General features: G+C 44.7%; 1 long non-coding RNA gene and 2 pseudogenes across 1 annotated transcript; 1 reads left to right on the top strand and 2 right to left on the bottom strand.

The window, feature by feature from the left end:
• Positions 1–6,058: 6,058 nt before the first annotated feature.
• LOC110346347 (uncharacterized) lies at positions 6,059–11,951 on the bottom strand. The gene is made up of 4 exons (XR_002390327.2): positions 11,746–11,951; positions 11,552–11,642; positions 6,878–7,651; positions 6,059–6,565 (listed from the first exon to the last, which is right to left on the bottom strand). It is a non-coding gene; the product is annotated as an uncharacterized LOC110346347 (long non-coding RNA).
• Positions 11,952–14,618: 2,667 nt separating this feature from the next.
• On the bottom strand, positions 14,619–18,182 carry LOC101723942 (ubiquitin carboxyl-terminal hydrolase CYLD pseudogene; annotated as a pseudogene).
• Positions 18,183–21,234: 3,052 nt separating this feature from the next.
• LOC101707464 (transcription cofactor vestigial-like protein 4 pseudogene) lies at positions 21,235–22,224 on the top strand (annotated as a pseudogene).
• The last annotated feature ends 283 nt before the right edge of the window (positions 22,225–22,507 follow it).

Genomic DNA, 22,507 nt, shown 5'->3' with positions numbered 1-22,507 from the left:
CTCTTCTGGGGGTTCGAATGGATAACATGGTGACACATGAAAAGCAATGTCCTTTGTTTCTGAAGGATGATGAGACAGAGCCTGGACTTTGGTGTCATCAGCCAATTTCGTTGTCTTCTGTGACCTAGGGGAGCTGGCAAGATTCTCAGAGGCTCAGTCTCCATCTCTGAGTGCAGCCTGCCTGTCTCCCGAGAAGGTCTGAAGGATGCTGTGTGTGTGTGTGTGTGTGTGTGTGTGTGTGTGTGTGTGTGGTATTCACCTCTTCTGCACATAGTATACATGTGGCAAAGATCTATTCCTTCACACTTTCTGCCTCCCCTACCTAGAAGTTATTAGTCAAAGCGGTTTTAAAATTGTGCAAATCTCACTGGTCTGCAGGGCACCAAGTGCTTTCACACATTATATCCTTTGAGTTTTCAAAACAACCCTGGGAAGTAGGTAGACTCGACTTAGAATTCAATACTGATTGGTAAAGAAACAGTACTCAGGGAGGTCATGAACACGAGTTGCCCAAAGTCACTTGGCTGGTGAAGGAAGATGCCGGGAGAAGATCCAGAGGTCCACTCAGCATTTGGGTCCATGCTGCTCTGTTATACACGGCAGGGCCCATCTCTTCATGGAAGATCTGAATGGCAAACTTAAATATAATCTTCTTGCTTTCTTTTTATAACTATATCCATTGAAATTCAACCAGAGAATCAGAAGTAATGCAAAATTTATAACAAGGAGTTGGCTTATGTAATCGTGGGGCCTGGATCCCATAGGACAGTTCGAAATCCATTTGAACTCCCAGAAGAGCTGCAAGAAACATTTTCATGCACTCACTGTTCAAGAAGGGAAGCCATGAGCATGCCTACCTTCTGTTCCTATAACTGAATATCATACTGTAGAATTTATAAAGAAAAAAGGATTTATTTAGCTCATGAGCCTGGAAGTCTAAGAACATGGTGTCAAGATCCACTTGGCATCTCGTGGGGGCCTTCCTGCTGGGTTACGACATGAGGGAGAACAGGATGTGCTGTGACAGAACAAGTGAGCCAGAGAGAGCTCACTTTTATAGCAAAGCCACTTTTTAGATAATCCATGAAAACATTAATCCATTCATAAGGGCCTCAAATGTCTCATTTGGTCCTAACTCTTAATACCTCAGGATGGGGAGTACATTTCATTTCACTGTGAGTTTTGGTGAGGACATTCAAATATAGCAAGGCCAGAATCCTGGAAGCATGAGCTGAAATGCGAAGTCTCTGAGGTTAGGGAGGATAGAGGCTTTCTTTTAATGCCATCCAACTGATGAAGTCAGACCCACCAGGACAGTCTTCCTATTAATTAACTGAAAGTCAGTTGCTGAGGGGCCTTCATAATATCTACAAGATCCCTTCACAGCAATGCCTGGATTATAATTTGCATATGCACTAGCAGGAGGTATGTGTGTGCCAATACGTGGCTGGTGTCTTCTTTCTCTCTTCTGACTCCTGGGAGAGGACATCCCAACTGGAACCTTACTAGAAAGATAATTCTGGAGATTGCAGTTCAACAGAGCCAAATTGAAAACTAACAAGGCCGTTTCAGTAACCAACCAAGCTCCCCACTGAGTCTTTCTAGTGATCTGTTTCTTCATACCTGGGTGGCCCTCTTGGCCCCTACAAGAGGTATGTGAGTAAAGGGGAAACTGGTCACCGTGAGCTTAGCATCAGCACTTCTGCGGTCAGCTTCGCAGGACAGCTCTCCCACGTGTGCTAGCTTTTAGGAGATGGATCCCTGGAAGCTTCTCAGAGAAGTCCCACATGGGAATGCTTGGATGTTGTGGATACACACCTCATGGTTAAATTGGAGGCGTATGACCACTCTAGGCAAAGCCAAAACAAAGTTAAAGCATCAAACCCAATAAAAAGTGGCAACAAAAACATAACGAGATCAATAGTAACAGTAAGGCTTTATCGGTTCAGATTTTGATTTTGATTTGACGATCACAATAATTTGTTAATGCTGAAAGAACTGGGCGGGGGGGTCAACCTGCAGACAGACAACCATTTGCCTTTACCAGGCATTTCGTACTCTTTTGCTGTTGTGCCTTGCACAGTATGCCAGTAAGTACTTAAACCAGGGCATTCCAGAGAAAGAGCCAACAGGATGCATATGTGTGTGTATAGAGATTTACTGTAAGGAGTTGACCCACGAAATTATGGAGTACCAAAAGGTGGGAGGCGTTGCTGTGAAGTAGCATGCTGAGCTCTCTGGCTGAGCTCTGATCTGTCCCAGTCAGAAATCTCTACTCTGTTGATGATGTCCTTGACCCTTGTCTCGTTGTGTTTAGTGAGTGTGGCATCAGGGAGATGTTAGTGAGCATTTGGTAGATCGCAAAGGTGGCCACAATTTTTCGTGCTTGAAACTTAACTTTGAATCTCATAACCCCACTAGGTGAAATTGATTTCTGAACATCTTGAGTCCAGATTGGCCTTGGAGCTTCCTTTGGCTAGGGAAGGCTATGGAAATGACTGTGCCAGCTCCGAGCCTGGGGCTCCAGGAGGCCCTGCACATCTCCGTACTCTCTCTTGGTATCCTGCCCAGACTATTTATGAACAAGCCCAGCCTAACTGGTTGGAAGATGGGAGATTATTTAGTAAGAGACTGTTCTAGACCAGTACTTCGACTGGCCTAGCAGCCAACCACAGACACAATAATTGACCCAGATAAAATTGGATGAGCAACCAAGATGACCACTGAGCACAGCTCCATTACTATAGACTTGGGAGACAAATAAGTGGCCATTGTTTTAAGGCACAAAGTTCTGGTATTGTTTGTTATGCCATAAGAACTGCTAGCAGTTGTCATTTTTAGGTCCAGAATGGTATTCTTTATATAGGCTCTCTGATCATTATTTTGGGGGGCTCCCTGTTTGGGGATAAAGAATTAATGGAGTACTTCTGCTAGGAAAATTAACAGGTTTCTCTTACCTACTATTTTTTTTTTGATATAGCATAGCTTCAAAATTGTCAAAATACTGGCACACATGTACAGAATAGTTTGGTAGTTTGGTAGGCTCTTCAAAATTTAGCATATAAGCCTGGATGACATAAGCTACTGGCTTTGAATATCTTTTAAATAAATAGCTTTTTCTTGGATCCCTAAAACGTTTAAGAAGGCATGGACTCTGGCTTCCCTCTAATCTTTGTTCAAGTAGATGCAGGTTCCAATGAGCCAAGTGGCCCGAACAGGTGACAACTACATTCATTTCCTACCACATTCCTGATCTACTGCAGAAACTACCGGATCTTCCTGGCATAATAGATCTGAGGATTACAGAGCTCTTCACTGGAAGTGAAAGAACAACTTTACAGAACATTCATAGATTTTGATGACTGTGAATCATACCTTAAGAATTTGTGGCTACCTTTGAAGTACAAAACCACAGGATGTATCTGATTTATTCAGCATCTGTGCTATTCCTGTGGTTCAGTTTCCCAGAGACCCAACTGAGCTGAAAATGACCTGTGCCCACCAAGAAGACGTTTGGTAAGAATTTTGGGTCCATTACCCAGAATTGTTTTGAATTTTCTGGCCACAGTGACAAAATTTTGCTGAAGTCTTTTTTTTTTTTAACTATGGAAATTTTTCTTTCATGGAATGATTGAGATCAAAGTCGAGCCTCTTTTAAGGATGTAGATTGTAACTCTAAAATGAGATGTACTCTACAGTAAAGTACACCCAAGATTTGCCACAATCGCTCAATTTCAAATGAATATTTGTATGGGCTGATTGAAATGTACCAGTGACTGTCACCTGACTATGTGAATGGGTTTGTGAATGAGTTTGATTGAACAATTTCTTTTAGGGTGAAGAGAAAGGCTATCCCAGATTTTCCTTTAATTATAAGCCTAATTCAGTGTGTCTCAGGAAAACAAAGTATTGTGTATTTTTTTTTTTTGGTCTATTTTCACACCTCAAGCAACACAGAAGAATTCTGACACCAGACGTCTGTGTGTGGTCCCCCGCATTAAGCAATTGATTCTGCGGGAGTGAACCCCAGCTGGGGGTCTTCTAATCCAATTTAATTTTGACACAGTCTACCTGGAGATGGTGCGGATCCCACAGGTTGCAAGGACTGTGCCCAAGACTGCTCGCCCCACCAACTGCAGATGCCAACTGCAAGCCCAGCTGTTCTTCTTGTGCCAAGGAGTGACTGGCTCTCCAGGAGCTTCCCACAGCCTCCTCCTCAGGTTCGATTCCTGTTCTGGAGCAGCTCACGGGGGAGCCAGGGAGACCCTTACTTATAAAAGATGCAGATGAAGAGGAGCAAGGCGAGGTTTGGGAAAAGCAATAAGGCGTTCCATGCCCTTCCCGGCACACCACCCTCCACGAACCTGTCGCCCTCAGCTCTCTGGTGCTCTCCCAACCCAGTCCTCTTGGATTTTTTATAGAGACGTCATTGCACAGGCAGGACTGCTGATAGATTGGGTGGGGCAACCCAGCAAGGCCTGTCCATTTAGATTCTCCTTGGCTCCTCCAGACCCTCTGGAATGGGGAGGGTCATTTCAGAGGGCTTCTTTACAGCCAGTTCCAAGACAGAAGGGTGGGGGAAAATCAGAGTTTCTATGATCCACCTTGGGGAAGGGAAACTTTAATTTCTATGATCTATCTTGGGAGCAAATTGTGAGCCAGAAACCATGGATGAAAACCAGAAAACAAAAACCAACACCACACAAAAAAACTCTATTATAACATCACATAGAGGTAATTGTACAAATCTGGCAAATATTTCACTGTAACACAAAGTAATATTTTCATTTACTTGACCCAATTAGTTCAAGGTTCTAAATAACCTTATAATGTGAATTTCTTTTAACAATGTATCAATCGAAGTGATTTAATATATGTGATTTGAGCAGGGTGTGGTGGCCCACGCCTGTAAACACAGCACTCAGGAGGCCTAGGCAGGAGGTTTGCCGCATGTTTGAGGCCATCCTGGGCTCCATAGTGAGTTCAAGGCCAGCCTGGACTACCTAGAGAGACCCTGTCTCAAAAACCAAAACCAGTCACCTGCATCCTTCGTCAAAAACAATTTCCATTTAGAAACTTAGTTTCATTTTGGCACAAGAAAGAGCCTGTACCTTCCTAGGGTGTGACATTGTGCTTCCTTCTTAGCGAAGGTCAATTTACTAGATAGCCAGTCAAAATAATTGACCCAGTGAGTCTTGATTGGCTCATATTGAGTAGTAATAGTATTATTGGAAGTACTAATGGTATTATTAATTTAGTACTAGCATCAGTACCAAAGCATTTTAGTACTGGTATTGGTATACTACTAGTAATTACTTTTTTTTTTGGTTCCGGGGATTGAACTCGGGACCTTGTGCTTTTGAGGCAGGCGACAGAACCACTGAGCTAAATCCCCAGCCCCCTAATTACTTTTTTTCTGTACTGGGGATCGAACTCAGGACCTGGGGCTTGCAAGGCAGGCATGGTGCCACTGAGCTAAATCCCTGGCCCCACTAGTAATCACCTTTATTGAGCATCGGGTAGGACGTTAAGTCTAACTGGCTCCACATCTATCTCACTTAATCCCCAAGGATTAATCCCGTGAGGTGGACACTATTATCATTCCCATTTTGAGAGGAAGAGGTGGGAAGTCAGATGACTTATCAGAGGCACAAATAGATGTGGACTGGGTAAGGTCACTAAGCTTTGAATAAAAAGTCATTTTATCAAAATATAAATGACCAGTGGAAACTTGTATAGTAGGCAAACTGGATTCTGGAAACTTAACATCCTTCATTGTAACTTTTGGTTAAGCAGCTTTGAGTGCTCTGGGGGATGGTGTCAAGGTCACCATCGCTGTTGGGTCATCCTTGGAAGAATCTTTAAAATAAAATTTTTTTATCAGTAGTATATGTTTATGATACACAATTATATTCATTGTGGAGCATTTGTACGTGTACATACTGCATCCTGATCCTCTTCTCTCTCCCCACACTCTCTCCCTCCTTCGGAAGGATCCTTTAGATTTTACATTCTATTCATGGCAGAATGTCTCATAAAACCCTCAAAGCAGGGAAGATAGGCTCCAAGAGAGGAAGTGAGGGACAGAATGAGAGAGAGAGAGAGACAGAGAGCAAAGTGAGGGAGAATCAGTCTCTCACCACCAGCCAAGCATTGACCATGCTCTTTCATGGACCCAAGACAAGTTAGTGGAGCTAAGTATTTCAGTTACAACATCAGGAAAATTAAGGGCAACAACACACTTTAAGGTATGATTTCTTTCTGATCATTCTAATTAGTTTTGGACATATTTGGTGTACCGGAGCTTGGTCATTTATCCTTCACGGGCATCTGAGGTTTTCTGGCTGGGCCTCAGTTAGTCAAGCACATGTTCATCAAGTCTGTGTCCTCCACATAATGAGAAGTCCTGGAAAGGCAGGCATCTTGAATTTTCTCAGAGCAAGCCTCAGTGGTCCTTTCTTTGCAGAACTGACTTTCGGGCTGAAGGGCAACCCATGGCCAGCCAACGCCTTTCCCACTGCCTGTGTAAACACTGACTTTGGTTAGCCTGGAAATCCCGAGGTGTCTGGAGAGGAAGGAGAAACGGATTCTGAAAATGCTAATCTGCCGGGAGGGGGTGAGAGGGTGCAGGCGGTGGGGACTGGCTTTGCATCTTCCCTGCAGCTGCCTGGGAGAGAGCTGTGAGCAAGGAGTAGGAAGCTCCCAGCTCCCAGTCTGACTCACTCCGTGTTTGCTGGGTGGTTCACAGGCCCTCCCGCCCCGCCGGAACAGGAAGGGCCTTATTGAGCTCAATTGTTTTCCTGAATGCCTTTTTCAACAACAGCAAGAGGAAACATTACTGTTTGGCATCCAGCCACCCTGGCCACTTGGTACTTACAGTGCTTAGAATGCAGAAGTCGGCTCAGCCAAGACATGCAGAGGCACATGGCTGCTGTTACTCCTGTCTGTGTTTCTCAGTAAACAATCCCGGGAGATTTAGGACAACGGGAACGGGAACTCCCTTTACTAGCAACAACCTGGACTTGAGATGGACCATTTGTTTAATGGAGCTGTTTTGTGTCCAGTAACCCCATGGGGGGCCTTGACACCACCACCCACTGAGGCGTGTGAATAAAATATGAAAGACTCTGCTTGCTGGCTTCCTCCTCGGATCTGATTGCTCCAGGGAGACCGGGAGAGTAGGGAAAGCTGGCCAGGGCTAAAAGGGAAGGAGAAAACCATAAGGTGGATGTACCAAGGCAAGAGAGCCAGCAGGCCCGGGGCTCTCCAGCCTCTGGGTGTAATCGCAGGTCGGGTACCACCCTCAGGACAGGGCTTCTGTGTTGCACATGCCTGCATAGTCCTTTCTCTTCTGTGCCCAGTGATGGGCTGGATTGTTCTTCCCCTCCAGGTGCCCTGACCAGGCCCTTTGCCTATTTCTCAACTGCTACTGCCCTCCCTGAAAAGGCTGTTCCAGTGGGCCCAGGGCTGAAGTCATGCTGCAACCGCTTGTAACCAAAAAATGGGGACTGGGATGTGGTGGCAATGTCGTTCTCCTTAACTCAGTGTTACTTTGGGTCCTGAGTGACCTCCGCTGCATTCACAGTCTCATGAGAACCACCTGCCATGGAGTCCTGGGCTTCTCTCAGCTGTAGATCCACGGGGGCTCAAGCTGTGGGCAAAGAGGGAGGGTAGAGGGGGACAGGGGTAGCAGGAAGAGGCGATAATCTTCCTTCTTCTGGTTGAACACCACCCACTTCTTTAGCTGGAGACCTGTCACTCCCTACAGATTGTCTCTCACCAAATGACATGGGTGAGCCCTCCTAGTCCACCTGTTCTTGTGACTAAAATAAATGAGTTCTCCTTTTGGTGAACACAAAGCAGATAAGCGCAGCCAGGGATAAAGGAGTGAAAAAGGCTTTATTACTCACAGCAAGTAAAGAAAGCACTAGAGTTAATTTGAAAAAGCAGCATTCTTGAACAAAGAAAGCAGGGGGACTTAGATGCAGTCAGTTAGAGAACACTCATTATCAATTCTAGAGGCAGGCACATTTCTGAGCATGGGCAGTTCAGGGTTCTACATCACGTGTTCACAAGGAAAGATGGTGGCACAAATGGCCTTGGGAAGGAAATGTAGCATTATAATGAGCAAAGTTTCTACCAGCTCCTAAAAAAAAGGAGCCAGAACGACTTGGTGATTTGAGCTGCTTCCTTGTAAGTTTCTCCAAAGAGACTTAGCTGAAAAGGAACAGCATTTTGAAGGTATGGTACCAGTCTTTTAAAGGGGCAGCAGCTTCCTCCATAAGTGCAGGAGCCTGTCCCTAAAAGTGCCTGCTCACCTAGTGACTTTTTTTTTAAGTTACTGAGGATTGCACCCAGAGCCTTCATACAGAAGTACATCCCCAGCCCTTTTAAAATCTTATTTTAAGACAAGTTCTCACTAAGTTGCTCCCTTGCCCAGGATGGGCTCGAACTTGCAATCCTTCTGCCCCAGTCTCCCAGAGTACTAGGATTACAGGTACATGCCACCATGCCTGGCTGCTACCGACTGAAAACTGAAAACAATTTGGGCTCACCCAGACCAGCCTGTCTCATGAGCCTCTTCCCAGTCCTCCAGAGGTTTTTCCAGTCTCGTCAACATGCACCCCTAAAAGACAAGTTGGCCAAAAGTGTGCCATGCTCAAAACTAATCAGAAACTAGATTAAAGAGAAGCAAGCAGGTCCCTTGCTGTAGGACTTAGACTTCTCAGGCCTTAACTGTACAGAGACACAGCCATGCAGCCTCTTCCAAAAGAGGCTGAAGTGTGCAGGATCAAAGTGCTTTTGTTTGGTTAGGTACTAATTTGTACTTCCAGTGGGAGACAAGAGATCTTTCTTCATGCGAGCAGGCTTTTCTCAGAAAACACAGTCTCTTCAAGCGGGAGTAAAACTATGGCAAGATTTGTGTCTGTCTCTAGCATCCTCCCACATGGGGGATAAAGAGAGAGCCCAAGGTCTGGAGAGAGAGGGGTTAGAGTCCTAGGCAGGGGACCAGGTGTATTGCTGGCAGGTGGGAACCACCACATCTGCCCTGAATGTCAAGGGGAGGGATCCAATGGGACCAGCCATTGAGATGCGGGTTGCAACACAGGGGACTAGCAGTGAAGGGTCAGGCTGGTGTGCAATCTTGTTTTGCTGCATCAGGCTGCTCCTGGGAAAGGACCAGAGGCCTCATTCTTTTAGAGAAGTGACTGGTGGAGCCAGGGCTCCTGATAAAAACAGCCAAGCTTGTCCTAGCCAGGCTGTGGATGCTTGCATACTTAATGATTCTTTCAGGTACCTCAAAAGGTGAGTCAGCCAAATACCAAGCACAGCAAAAACCAAGTCCCACTTCTTAATTCAACATCACACGTGTTCACAAAGCATACTGCCAAGGTGTTCTATGCAGATGGAATCATCTTGCTTGTTTCTTGGGGCCAGAATGAATAACCTCAGTACAGCAGAGCATTTGCTTGGAAGCCTAAACTCTGAGTACAGGGTGAGGTAAGAAGGTCTGGGAAACACAATGGATGCACGATCTTACTGACTTAGAACCACTGCCATCACCTGTTTTAAGGGGAAAAGAAATGTAAAGAAACAGCTCCAATTCAAATCTCTCGGAAGTAACATTTCATGGACCTCAGGAAAGTGCTAGTTCAGTATGGATTTTAATGTTCTTTGTTCTCTTTACAAATCCTCAGAATAAGGAAATCAGAAATAAGCAACATTTAACCATGTGGGAAAGTGACCAATAAAGGTTAAGAAGCACTGCCTTCCAATTTCCTTTGCTCTTTTGCATTTCCTAAGCAAGCAATATGAAGGATAAAGTGCTGGATAGAGGGAGGAGAGGAGGGACCTGCCAAGCAGATATCCAGATTATGGCTGTGTATCTGGTGGATGACTGTAGGCTTTCATGGAGAATGGGAGCAAGGTATCCCCACTGTCACACCCTCCCATTCTTCAGAGACACATTCCTTGGAGGAGAAGCCTGATAGGGAGTTCCTTTTGGGCAGGTTTAGGGACATCCACATGGAACCAAGCAGACAGATATATGAGTCTAGAGTTCGGAGAATCCTGGCTGGAGGCACAACTGTGGGTCAACAGGGAATTGAAGCCAAGAGCATGGATGAGATCATGAGAGAAGACAGTGTGTGAGAGAGCCGGCCTGGCCTGGGCCTCAAGAACTGACTGGACAGAGCCCAGGCGGGGAGGCTGTAGGGATGGGAGGAGCGTGAGAACCAGAGCGTGCTTGCATTCGATTGTCAGCAAATGTGCACAAGCCTGCCTGATCCCTGAGGTAGCTGGAGCGTGTGGGTGTGCAGTCAGCAGTTACACAGGGCCTCGTTTTCTTTCTTCCTTTTTAAATAATACCTTCCATTCGCATACTGAAGCAGGGTTCACAAGAGGCCTTTTCAAAGATTTTAGTTTTTAAGAAATTTATTCTTAAACTAGTAAGGAAGTCCTAGAAGGTGTTATGAGCCCTGTTTTCAATGCTTTGGAACATTCATCTGAAGGTCAGTGACTTCTTTCCTTTCTCCATAATGGCTTCGACACCCAGTAGGGGATTTTGTTGTAATCAGCATTAGGAGAACAGCAAGAAGAGATTAATTCATTTTGCAAGAACTCTTCCTAGGGTTGCCGCATGACTAGCTCAACAAATACTTTTTGGATCACTATGTATTTTTACACAATCTCCCTTCTTTTTTTCTCCCTAGTCATACACAACTACGTGAGAATTTGCTTTTGAAATTGGATAAAGAAAATGTGGTGAATCAGTCTACTTTTATTTCTTCAGAGTTTAAAAAAAATCATTTAAATTTATTTTTAGATGACATTTTGTGAAATTGTGAATTCATTTTCCCTGAGTCTAGACAATCAGTGGATTCTTGATATTGGCCAGTGTCTGCACTAGGATATGGGATCTGAAAGCAATTGCTGTAGTACAGGGGAGAGAATACAGGCTTCGGCCTAAGCAGGTCTGGAATGGTCTCTGAAACTCAGGTGAGTTACTTCTGAGGCTCTATGTCCTTGTCCCTAGAGGAGAGAGATGCTATTGCCTTAATGGAGCTCTAAGGAGAACTAAGTAAGATAAGACATAAAGCTAGTTCCTAGTGGCTTATTGTATATGCTAGATAAATGTTTATTTTCCTTCCATTCCCTCTTATTTTTAACTCTGACAATATGCATTATGTAACCTTGGGAGAGACCTTTGAATACTTGAGCATAATATTCTCTCTGTCATTTATTGCTTCTCACTTTTCCCCATTGGCCTGTGCTTTCCTACAGTTGATGCTGAACATCTCAAAGATAGAACAAAAAAAATTTGTTTTAGGTGTTTTAATGACAAAGTGCAGATAGTCATGCTCATCCTCAGGTGGGTGGGCAAATATTTTAACTAACTTTTCTTAATTTCAGCTTCATCATTTGTCATGTAGGGATAATGACAGCAGTTGCTCCTCTGTAAGAATTTAATTAGAAATTTAAAAAAATCCATAAGTCTCCCAGGTATTCGTGGTAGAGATCTGACGAGGTGCTATTGTTACTATTGATTTACCTCAGAATTTTCCTAATCACAGGACCCTCGGATCATACTCATTACTCTTCTTTCTCTGCATGGCAGGATTCCCGGCACAATCAGCAAATTGCTGAAGAGTGAAATTTGTGCAGAAATGCGAGTCAGTCAGAAACACAGTGACTATATAATTTGTTTTCCGAAGGGAGAGTTGTTGATGATTATGGTTACTCAACTGTGGTTAAACCAGGGCTCTTCAGCAATCGAGGTGACCCTGGTTTTAACAGATAGGTACCGCATTCATCTCTGCCTTTCACAGCCACCCCAAATGGACCACACAGCTCCTATGGTGAAGCAATTACAATGCTAATTAAGAGTTGTTTGCACTTGACAGCACACATTTACTGTGTGAATTTCTGTACCTCTCTTTGGTAGAACCCTGATGGGGTTTTGGTTGGCTAAATTAAGCATATTATGTTGAGGAGAACTACCTAAGTAAGAGAAGAGTCTAGGTACAGTGGAAAAGACGTTACACAGTCTTTCAATCATGCAACTATTTGTTTTTTTGTTTGTTTGTTTATTTATTTATTTGTAGCACTAGGGATTGAACCCAGGGCCTCATGCATGCTAATGCTAGGCAAGTGCTCTATTTCTGAGCTACATCTCTATTTTTTTTCTTCTTCTGATGCAGGGTCACACTAAGTTGCCCAGGCAACTCAGTTGCATGAAGGGCTCGGGTGTGGAAATGCTGAACTGTCTCACCTGGGTTTCTCCCTTAGGCTCCCTGATACCTCTGCAGCCCCTGGGGAATGTCATGCTAATACTAAGAATTTTGTTTGAAAGGCAGCATAATCATTCTCCCCCAGAAGATCTTTTTTTTTTTTTTCCTTTTTTTCTTTTCTTTTCTTTTTTTTTTGCCCGACACATTACTGTTTTTTAATATAATGATAATTGCGTTACATCAAGATTTCATACATGGCAAAATATGGATAATGATCAAAAGTTTCCAAATGTATGTGCTTGCTACTGTGAGACCAAAGCGACTCCATTTTGCTAAATTCCACTATCCCCTAGCCTCTCAAATTAATGGTTAAAATGTGTTTGCTCTGGGACAAAAGATACAATCTGTAACAAACCAAAGTTCCTAAGCTAATTACTCAGCCATCTGTTTGCCCACGAAGTAAACGTTCGGGGGCCCCCTATTTGTAAAACAATCTGTCAGTGTGCCGACCATCAGTACATAGTGGTCGTGACCATTAGACATTGTGTCTACTGACTGCCAGTACTTGACAGTCAGCCACTAACCTTTGTCCCTCTTTTCCCTTGTAAAACCTATACGTAATCACCCCTCAACCCCCAATGGGCCTAGCCAATTAGAAGTATACACTTCGTGCTTGGTAAATGCCAACCAATCATGTGATTGCTAAATGGAAAATCCCCAAACCTTGCTGTAACTTTAGTGTTTAAATCCCGCTAGTTTAAAATGCGGGGCTCTCAATTCTGATCCGCTGCGTCGGTGACGGTTGGGAGCCCCTGCTCGAGCTTGAATAAGCGACCCTCGTGTGCTTGCATCGGAAACGGCTTCCTGGTGGTCTTTGGGGACTTCGCAATCTGGGCACAACACTACATGTTAAGGTCAAAATATAAGTTAAGGATTTGGTTTTTTTCTTTTTATTTTTTTTGTTTTGAATTTACATTAAATGTTTTTTTAAAGGCTGTAACATGAAAAAAGAAGAACACAACACACATTACATTATGATGACCAAGACAGTGTTGTACATGACAAATCAAAACAAAACAAATGTATACAGTAAATATACCAGTGCTGAACACGGTACTTGAAATTTAATCCAAGTTGCATATGCATAAAATGATCTGACTACAGGATTATGCAAAATAAATTTTTTTAGAACACCAGAATGTCATCCATTCGGACTATAAAGTGACTTATTCCCCTAAAGAGGATTTTGAGACAATTTCTTTATGACGTGAAAAGAACTGACATAACACTTAAATAGTACAAAAATAATTGAAAACATATTTGTAATGCAATTCTCTATAAAATGTACAGTTAATCTTATTACTTGAAAAACTGAAAAGCAAAAGACCACCCTGAATAATGATGAAAACCTCAACAAAGAAAAATGCTCATCATTTGGATATCATTGGCAGAAAACTGATAAGATTTTGTTGAGGGGAACAAGGAAGGTGTCTAATGAAGTCATTCATGTAAAATTTGTTCAAAAATGTTCATAAAGTTGTAAATTTCTGCTTGTAACATCTTAAACACACTTTCTACTATTTAACTGGAGGACAAAAGAATATCTTGAAGAAAGTGTTTCTTAAAATGAGGTTCAAAAGTCCAAAAGAGTTCTAATGTGGGCTCAATAGTAAACATGGTAAACAAACACCCTGGGTGATTATTCTACACTCTGAAATGCCCTTACGGAAAAGAGCAACACTTTATAGACATGTTAGAATTCTCTGTAAGTTTATGTTGTGAATAAATTCTCCTTTTTGTTTTAAAACAAGTTCCAGGCATTAAGAGAAACGTACACGCCTTGGAAATGAACAGGAGAATGTCTATAAACGTTTTCCTTTGATGTTTTCATTAGTTTCAAACTAAATTATATGAAGAAAAGACAATACACGAGTACAAGCTTTGAGGCATCTAAAAATGGTTAAAAGATAATTTCTTAGGGCCGGGGATTCAGCTCAGTGGCCTCACCTCCTGCTGCGGAAGCACAAGGACCCGAGTTCGATCCCTGGTACCAAAAAAAAAAGAAAAAAGATAATTTCTTAAATGTTTACAAATTTTAAATCATTCCGAATTTAAAACTAGATCATTAAGTAAAATTAGGATGCTATATATCATCCTTCTGTTTTAGTATCATTTTTATGCCAAGGATGTGAAAGGTAACCATCATCATCTAAATGTAAATAAGTTATAATGGTACAATCTTAGTTTAATTTAATTTTAATGATCTAGTTTCAAATTCAGAACAATTCAAAACTTATAAACATTTTTTTTTTTTTTTGGTACCGAGGATCGAACTCGGGTCCCTGTGCTCATGCAGCAGGTGGTGAAACCACTGAGCCAAATCCCCGGCCCTATAAACATTTAATAAATTATCTTTTAATCTTTTTCAGATGCCCCATTTCATGAGAACTATTACCTTTCCAAAGCTTGCAGTCGTATACCGTATTTTCCTCATATAAGAAAGATACAAGTATATGTGGTTTTAGTCACAATTGTTGGTATTTTTTGGATTTTCCTGAAGACTGCATAAACTCACCCCAAAAGGTGGTCAGTTTCAAAAGTGTAGTTGGAGAGAAACTAGCATAGGTAAGATATTTTACTGAAAAGACAAATTGTTTTCTTGTATCATAAGTAAAAAGAAAAAGTATTAGGCATTATGTCCCACTCAACAAATGGAATGTATGTACAAGTGTGGTTAATAAGCGATTGCCTCATTGTTATTTAAATCAGTTCATAAAAATCCAATCTCTGAACAAAAAGTTCCATAGTCTCTACTACAGACTATAAGAATCAAGTATTACATCTAAATATAGCTTTAAAACAATAAACTAAAATTAGCTTCCTGACATCTCTGAAATGGTTAATTCTACCTAGGCTGGTAACAAGTTTTTCCAAGCATTAAATGGGAACATAAGCAAAAGGCATAGTTGAAAAATAGGGATCAGACCCCTTCTTCATACATGGTAAGATGATTGAAATACTCAAAACCTGCAAATTCATATCCATCAAGCTCCCTCACAACATCATTATCATCTGGGGTCAGCTGGACAGGTTCATTAGTAAATTCAGGATCAAAGTTGTCCAAACCGAATCGCTCAGAGATATTTGAGGGGTTTTTTTTTTCCAGAAAGAAGAAGCATTTATTTGTATTTTCAGTGGACTAAAAGAGGTTTTAAACTGTCACAATTAAAATTTTATGCTTCCAAAAATAGCATGTAATCAATGCAGTTAACTTAAAGCTTCAGGTATTAATTAACTTCATTTAGACTTCTTTAAAAACCAACACAAACATACTTTCTAGAGTGCAAAATGCTTATTAAATACTTCGGTAACACAAAAGCAATTGGTTTTGAAGTGCAGGAATCCTTTTCTGAATTGCCACCACACAAAGATACCTATTGCCGGCAATGGGTGTGGAACAGAACTGCCAGTTCTGGGTAATTGCAACACTGAGATTTTGTGTTCAGTCTCTTCACCTCTCAGGATGACCCATTACTTGTATAAGCTCATGGTCGGGCTCTGGTACATGCACATATATGCATCGCAAAGAAGTCTGCGAGCACAGCCTTGGATTCTCCTGGGGTCCAAGGAGTGTAGGTCCTCGGGAGACATCTTCAGGTACTCTCCCACTTCCGGGCAGGGGGTCACCTGGGGAATGTTGAAGCCATTCTGATCACCTTCCCGGTCAGCCATACAGTCAAAGAAGACCCAGGCAGAATCGTCCTTCCCATACTTCACAAATGCAACGTAATGACTCGTTTCTATGCAGAGAACAGCAAACAACTCCATCTTCTGGCAGGGGATGCAGCCGTGTCTCCAGTCCCAGTCAGGCAAATCTTTGGGGAGTGACACTGGGTTATATTTATGATTCAACCTCTTGGGATGAAGGTGGACTTGAGTGTTGCAGGTTTTACAAAACCGCTCGATCTTTCCACCTGAGATGTCTGGATCATCATACTGCTCTCTACACCCATACTTGGCGGGCCCTCCGCAGATCTGGCACTGCCTGGGAGTATCTTCAAGTAAATCTGTTATATTTAATTCCAAAGAAGGAAAAATTTTTTTAAATAATTTCAAGTCTTTTCCAAATCGAGGCATCTGAATAATCAGACATGATGGTGCCTCTGCAAATTTCAGGTTACTGTAGATAAATGACCATTCTAATAACTGTTGAATTGTAGGAACTCCAACTTTCTCGTTTTTTTCAATAAAAATTTGATGGAAGTAATAGTCTTGTACTGTTTGACCTGCTGATCTTATTTTTAACAATGGTTCTACCCTTAAAATGTGGTGAAACAGGATATTTAAGAATTCTTCAGGATCTTTTTCTTCACAGGTAAATCCTGATGCAGGTTCAACTTTTTCAAGTATTTTCCTTAGTTTCATAATTTTTGTGGCACATACATATCCATATAGTCTCAGAGGATTAACAATTTCTGTCCTCAGTAGTTCTTGTGTTTCACTGTAATACTCTACATCATTCTTTTCTTTGGCTCTAAGTAATACAGTGTCCAGAACAGAACTAAAAGCAAATAAGTAAAATAAGGTTGAATCTAAGTAACAAGAATTGCAGTGACCCTGGATCCCCTTCTTCTTTCCAATCATTATCTCCAAACCTTCTTTTTCCATTTTTGGTGGAGTGTTTTCTTCTACCACTTCACTTAAATAGCCTCCAAATTCTAGGGAGTTGCAACGCTCGATCTGATTGGAGGCAGGCTGCAGGAATGCAAACCTAGAGTCTGGCCTGCAGCTCTTCAGTTTCACGAACAGCGCTGTGTTCGGGGCACAGGTGAAATATCGAGTGCCCCTGAAGGTTCCGTCTGTGCAGCCTGCGAATTCATCCTCCAGTTCCAGTCCAGCTAGAACTTCATTGAGCCCTGGTGGCTGACCAATCCAGCGGATGACCCCATAAAAAGGAGGATTCTCCATCACTTCAGCCAGTGAGCCCACTTCCAGGCCATGTGACCCATTTAAGGTATAAAATAATTCAGATCTATTTCTATTTCCAGGGTCGGAGGTAGATTCTGTAGCCTTTGACTTATTATGGCTGGATGAACCTTTGTCCCCAACACCTCGTGACATAAAGGCAAGTTTGGGAGGCCTCCTTTCCTGTGTCATGCTATCTGGGATGATATCACTGATGTGCAAGAGAATTGCACTTTCAACACTTGCAAAAGCACAAAGCCGTACTCCATCAAACTTTCCATCCCAGTTGCCAATAGGGTTATCCATGTCCACACCAACAAAATATCCTAAGCTCTCTTTTCCTGGCAAAACATCACAGAATATAACTGTTCCAGATTCTATAGTTTTTCCAACCTTCAAAGAAACTCTGGAGTTTATTTCCAAAGGGGGGTGTTCAACCTGCATTGTGTCCACTGGGCCTGTAGAATCACTTTCCGGTCCATTGTCATCATCTTTTATGATTTCTAGCTTGTCCAATGCAACAAGTGCTCCACAATCTTCATCATACTGAAAAAGCTGTTTCCCTTGATATGCCCCATCAGTGAAACCTTGACCATGACCTTCTTCCTCCGACATGCGGGCCCCCGCACAGCCGAACCTGCTACCTGAGATATTTGGTTTAAATGGAGGCACCACCTGCTTTTGTTCCGTCATGTCCCAGTCCACATTTTGAAAGAACAGATGCTCCTGAATATTACCAAAGCCCCTGTGAGGATGACAACCCAGTCGTTCTTTTGGGTATTTGTTTAGAAAATCCTTTTTCACTGCTTTCATGGCATACATACAATTTGATTCTTTCTGTTGGACTAACAGTTCTTTCCCATAACTTCCTCTGCCATTCACTCAGAGCAAATCAAAGTCCTCAAACCCAGATGAAGCTTTGGCACTTTCCCTGGTGTTCCCTGCCTCATTCTCTTCATCAACTTGTTCTAAAGTCTCATGAGTTGAAAGGTTCTGTGGGATCGCTGTGTGTGCAGGGTCTGAAGCCATGGATGATGGATCAACTGGCATCGTGGGCTCTGATGGTAAAGAACACTGCCCACATTCAATTGTAATATGTTTGTGGCACTTCTTGTGAACTGGGAATTTACAGTTGGTGCACTTATACACCTGGCGGCCAAGTCCCCTTACACGGTCTGTACAGACAGCACAGTGAGCTTGTTTGCTGAAGCGTGTGGCCTGAAAAGTGTGGCCATTCACATAATACAGCTTTCTCCAGCAGCCTGCAGCTCTGTGGTGGATGGATTTCTCTTCTCCTGGAAAAGGCACTTTAGGATGTTCTGGTATAGAAGGCGATGAATGAATTAAGAGCTCAGACTCTTTCTTTAGCTTAGACACCCTAATGGCCTCTTCTAACTCCAACTGAGGTGACACAGTGTCCGGGTCTCCTCCTTTCTCTACCCAGTGTGTGGTGAAAAGATGTTTATTGTCCAAACACCACACATCTCGATCTTTATCACACAGGCCCTCAAAGTGGATGGAATTCTCAAGAGACCTTGTCATGGTGTCTCTTCCCAAAATCAGGGCAGATCGGGTAGAGGTGTGGGTGGTGGAGGTGCCTGGGAAGAAGGGACCATAGACGGGTTGGCTGCCCAGGGAAACAGGCAGGCAGGGCTCAGAGAACGAGAGCAGTCTGACTTCCTGCAGGGACCACACTGGCCGGGGTTCTGCAAGGCTCTCTGTGAAGTTGTTTCCAATAGTGCCGGCCAGGCCTGGGTGGATGGACACCAGGCTTCTCAGTGTCTCCCGGGGTCCAGTGGCTGTGACTTCGGTCTCCCCCCCTGGACTTTGACTCTCTAGGTTTTTTGTGCCCGGCTCTGGGGAGACCTGCCCAGAGCTACTGCATGTTTCTGGGCCTGGTGATACTTGCCCCACACTCGTCCCAGTTTCTGTGCCATTATTTGGGCTTAGGGAGACTTCACTGGGGTACCTTGATTTTGGTGGATCACTGGTGCTCACTCCCGGGGAGACCGTCCCTGGGGTGTCTGTGACAGTCCTGCGGCTGCTGCAGCATGGCCTGCGGCATCTGGATGGAGTCAGCCTTCTTCTTATTCTTTTACAGATACTGTCTCTATCTGCAGTCTTGAGGCTGCGGCCTCTCGAAGTGGAGAAGCAGCTCAGCATGTTCGCTGTTGACCGTCTCTGGCCAAGTGAGCTTGGGAGATGGCAGTTATAAGCCAGTAGCAAGAGTTCCAAGTTCTGTTTGGAGATGTTGCCAAGGAAGTGACCTCATGTCCTGGGGTTCCATAACCTGAGTCTCCACGTAATAGAGAAGCCTATAACGCTGTAGGGATAGAGACCCCTAGGCAGGGAGAGATGAGCCCCTCCCCAAAGGACTTCAGATAGCGGGCAGAACAGGCTTAACCACCCATAAAAAGCTGACAGTCTGCTGAGGATACACCTCCTCTTCACGCTGTACCCTGCAAAGCTTGGTTTGCTAAGATCAAAAGGAAAAAGAACCTTGGCCCTAAGATGTAAAGAGCCCCTGTAAAGACCCTTCCTTGTTGTCCCTAGTAATGAGGTAAGTTAATCATTAACCAATCAGGTAGGGGCACCCTCAGCCCAGAGGCAGGACAGGCCCCCAACTACTACAAAACCAGCATCTTGAGCCCCCCTGCAATGGTGGCTCTGTTTTGGGCACCCCTGCCTGTCTCTCTGAGAGAAGGCAGCTGTACCCTTGCATGCTTGCTCAATAAAAGTACAACTTTGCTTCTACGCTTTTGGTCTCTATCTGATTCTTCCACAACCTTCTGTGTCATCAGGAGAGTCAGGCTTGGGACTGTGCGGACTCCTCCCCCTGTCTCTGCCCATGACAGCCATCTTTTCTCCATACTAAATAAATCAGTGGCCACTTCTTTTGTTATTTTTATCTAAGTATCTATGAATATATTTTTCTATTTCTCATCTATCTGTTAGTTTTTCACTTTTGTATTACTGGGGCTTGTACTCTGCATCTCCTCAGTGAACTATATCCTCAGACATTTTACTCCAGATACCCACTAAGGGTCTCACTAACTCACCCAATTGGTCCGGCTGGACTCCACCATGTGATCTTCTTACTTCACCTGTCCAGAGTGCTGGGACTGCAGTCACGCACCATCCTGCCTGTTTTACTGTGCAACTACAGTGGTCTGCTGTGCCTTTATTGCAGAGATTTTCTTCACTTTTCCAATGGGCTTCCATTTTCATCAAGGAGCTTGAGAGAGGCCCTCTTTCTGTTGCTCCCTTCTGCTCTATCTTCAGGAGCTCAGAACAATGTCCTTTATGACCCCCTGTGCCTCTGTGCTGTGGATCCCAATACTGTCTCAGAGCAGCCTCCGGGGTGGGGGAGAGCAGTGCTGCTGGCGCCCACACAGCTCACCTCCTTGGCACTGGGGGGGGGGGCTCTACTCCTCCAGCTTTTTGCTGTTTTGCACTGTGAAGTGCATCTGAGGATTTTATGTGGCTATGGTGTCCCTGGGCCTGCTCTAGAAAGTTGTATAACAAATTTCTTCTACGTGAGGGTCAACCTGATTCCAGCAATGTTGAGCTATTGAAATCTTGATTTCAGGATCTGCAAAGAGGTGAACCTGAAGAAGATAGCTCTTACAGGACAGTCCCCTTCGGAGCACCGCTTGTTTACTTTTCATGACTGTGTGGCCGGCTGGGAGCAGCAGCATTTATCAGGAAGAGAGTATCAGCTCATGTGTTGCCAACAAATTGTTAACTGCTTCCAGGTGTGGTGGAGGATGCTTGTAACCCCAGCACCATCCCCCAGAAGATCCTACTGCAGCTTATTTTTTACAGTTGTAATTGTACAGTTGGGAGATAAATTCATTTGCAAATAACTGGAAGATGTATGAACTGCCAGAATACTAATTCTTTACATTTTTAGAAATGATTTTTTCCTCATTTTCTTAGAAGTTGCTTCTTTGAACACTTGTAATGTCTTCAGTGATGTGATAACAACCACTGAGACCACAGATCGATCTTATATGAAAGGCAAATCAATCTACAGAGAATTTAAAATAATGATGGAGATTCCGCGGATTCCTCGAGCTGTAGACAGTGTGCCCCGTGCGCCCCGCGGGGCCGGAGCAGCCGAGCACCGGCGGCTCAGTCAGGAATGGAGACGCCGTTGGATGTCTTATCCAGGGCTGCATCTCTGGTGCATGCTGATGACGAAAAGCGTGAAGCTGCTCTCAGGGGAGAACCCAGGATGCAAACCCTCCCGGTGACCTCTACCCTCAGCACCCACCGCACTGGCCCGCCCCCCCATCAGCCCCAGCAAGAGAAAGTTCAGCCCGGAGCCGGGCGACGAGGACCTGGACTGTGAAGCTGACCACGTCACCAAGATGGGCCGCATCTTTAGCCCCCACCTGAACAAGACTACCAATGGAGACTGCCGGAAGGACCCCCGAGAGCGCAGCCGCAGCCCCATCGAGCGCGCCGTGGCCCCCACCACGGGCCTGCACGGCAGCCACCTGTACGCGTCCCTGCCCAGCCTCAGTGTGGAGCAGGCCCTCGCCCTGACCAAGAGCAGCGGGGATGCCAGCAGGGCGGCTGGCCTCTCTCCCACGCTCACGCCGGTGGAGCGGCAGCAGAACCGGCCCTCGGTGATCACCTGTGCCTCAGCTGGAGCCCGAAACTGCAACCTTTCGCACTGCCTCATCGCGCACAGTGGCTGCGCCGCACCTGGGCCAGCCAGCTACCGGAGGCCACCCAGCGCCGCCCCCGCCTGCGACACCCCCCCCCCCCCGTGGTGGAGGAGCACTTCCGCAGGAGCCTAGGCAAGAACTACAAGGAGCGAGAGCCGGCACCCAACTCTGTGTCCATCACTGGCTCCGTGGATGACCACTTCGCCAAAGCCCTGGGCGACACGTGGCTGCAGCTCAAGGCGGCCAAGGACGGCACCTCCAGTAGCCCCGAGTTGGCCTCGCGCCGTGGCCAGCCGGCCAGCCCCTCTGCTCACATAGTGAGCCACGGCCACTCCCTGTCGGTGGTCTCCTGAGGGTGCCCAGCGCCTCGCCCGTCGGCAAGGTTTGCCCAAGCTTTGAACAGTCAGTGCTTAAAAAAAAAATTGTGGGGTGGGGCGGGGGGAGGGAAGAGGTGGTCTAGCCGCAAACCCATGTGGCGGGATTCTGTGCTCTTCTGTCTCATACTTGCTTGGTGTCCGCGCAAGGGGCCCTCCGTGTGCCAGGAGGCGGCGTGCGGGTCGGCGGGCGCTCTGCGGCACCTGCTTCCTGCCTTGGTTACCAAAGAAACCTCTGGCACAGTGTGCGGCCGGCCAGGAC

This window comes from Heterocephalus glaber, unplaced genomic scaffold (genome assembly GCF_053883595.1).
Source record: "Heterocephalus glaber isolate CG9 unplaced genomic scaffold, H.glaber_assembly_v1.0 deba00001004, whole genome shotgun sequence".
Lineage (NCBI taxonomy): Eukaryota > Metazoa > Chordata > Mammalia > Rodentia > Bathyergidae > Heterocephalus > Heterocephalus glaber.
Note: the sequence above shows the minus strand (reverse complement) of the source record. Positions and strands in the feature narration are given on the sequence as shown.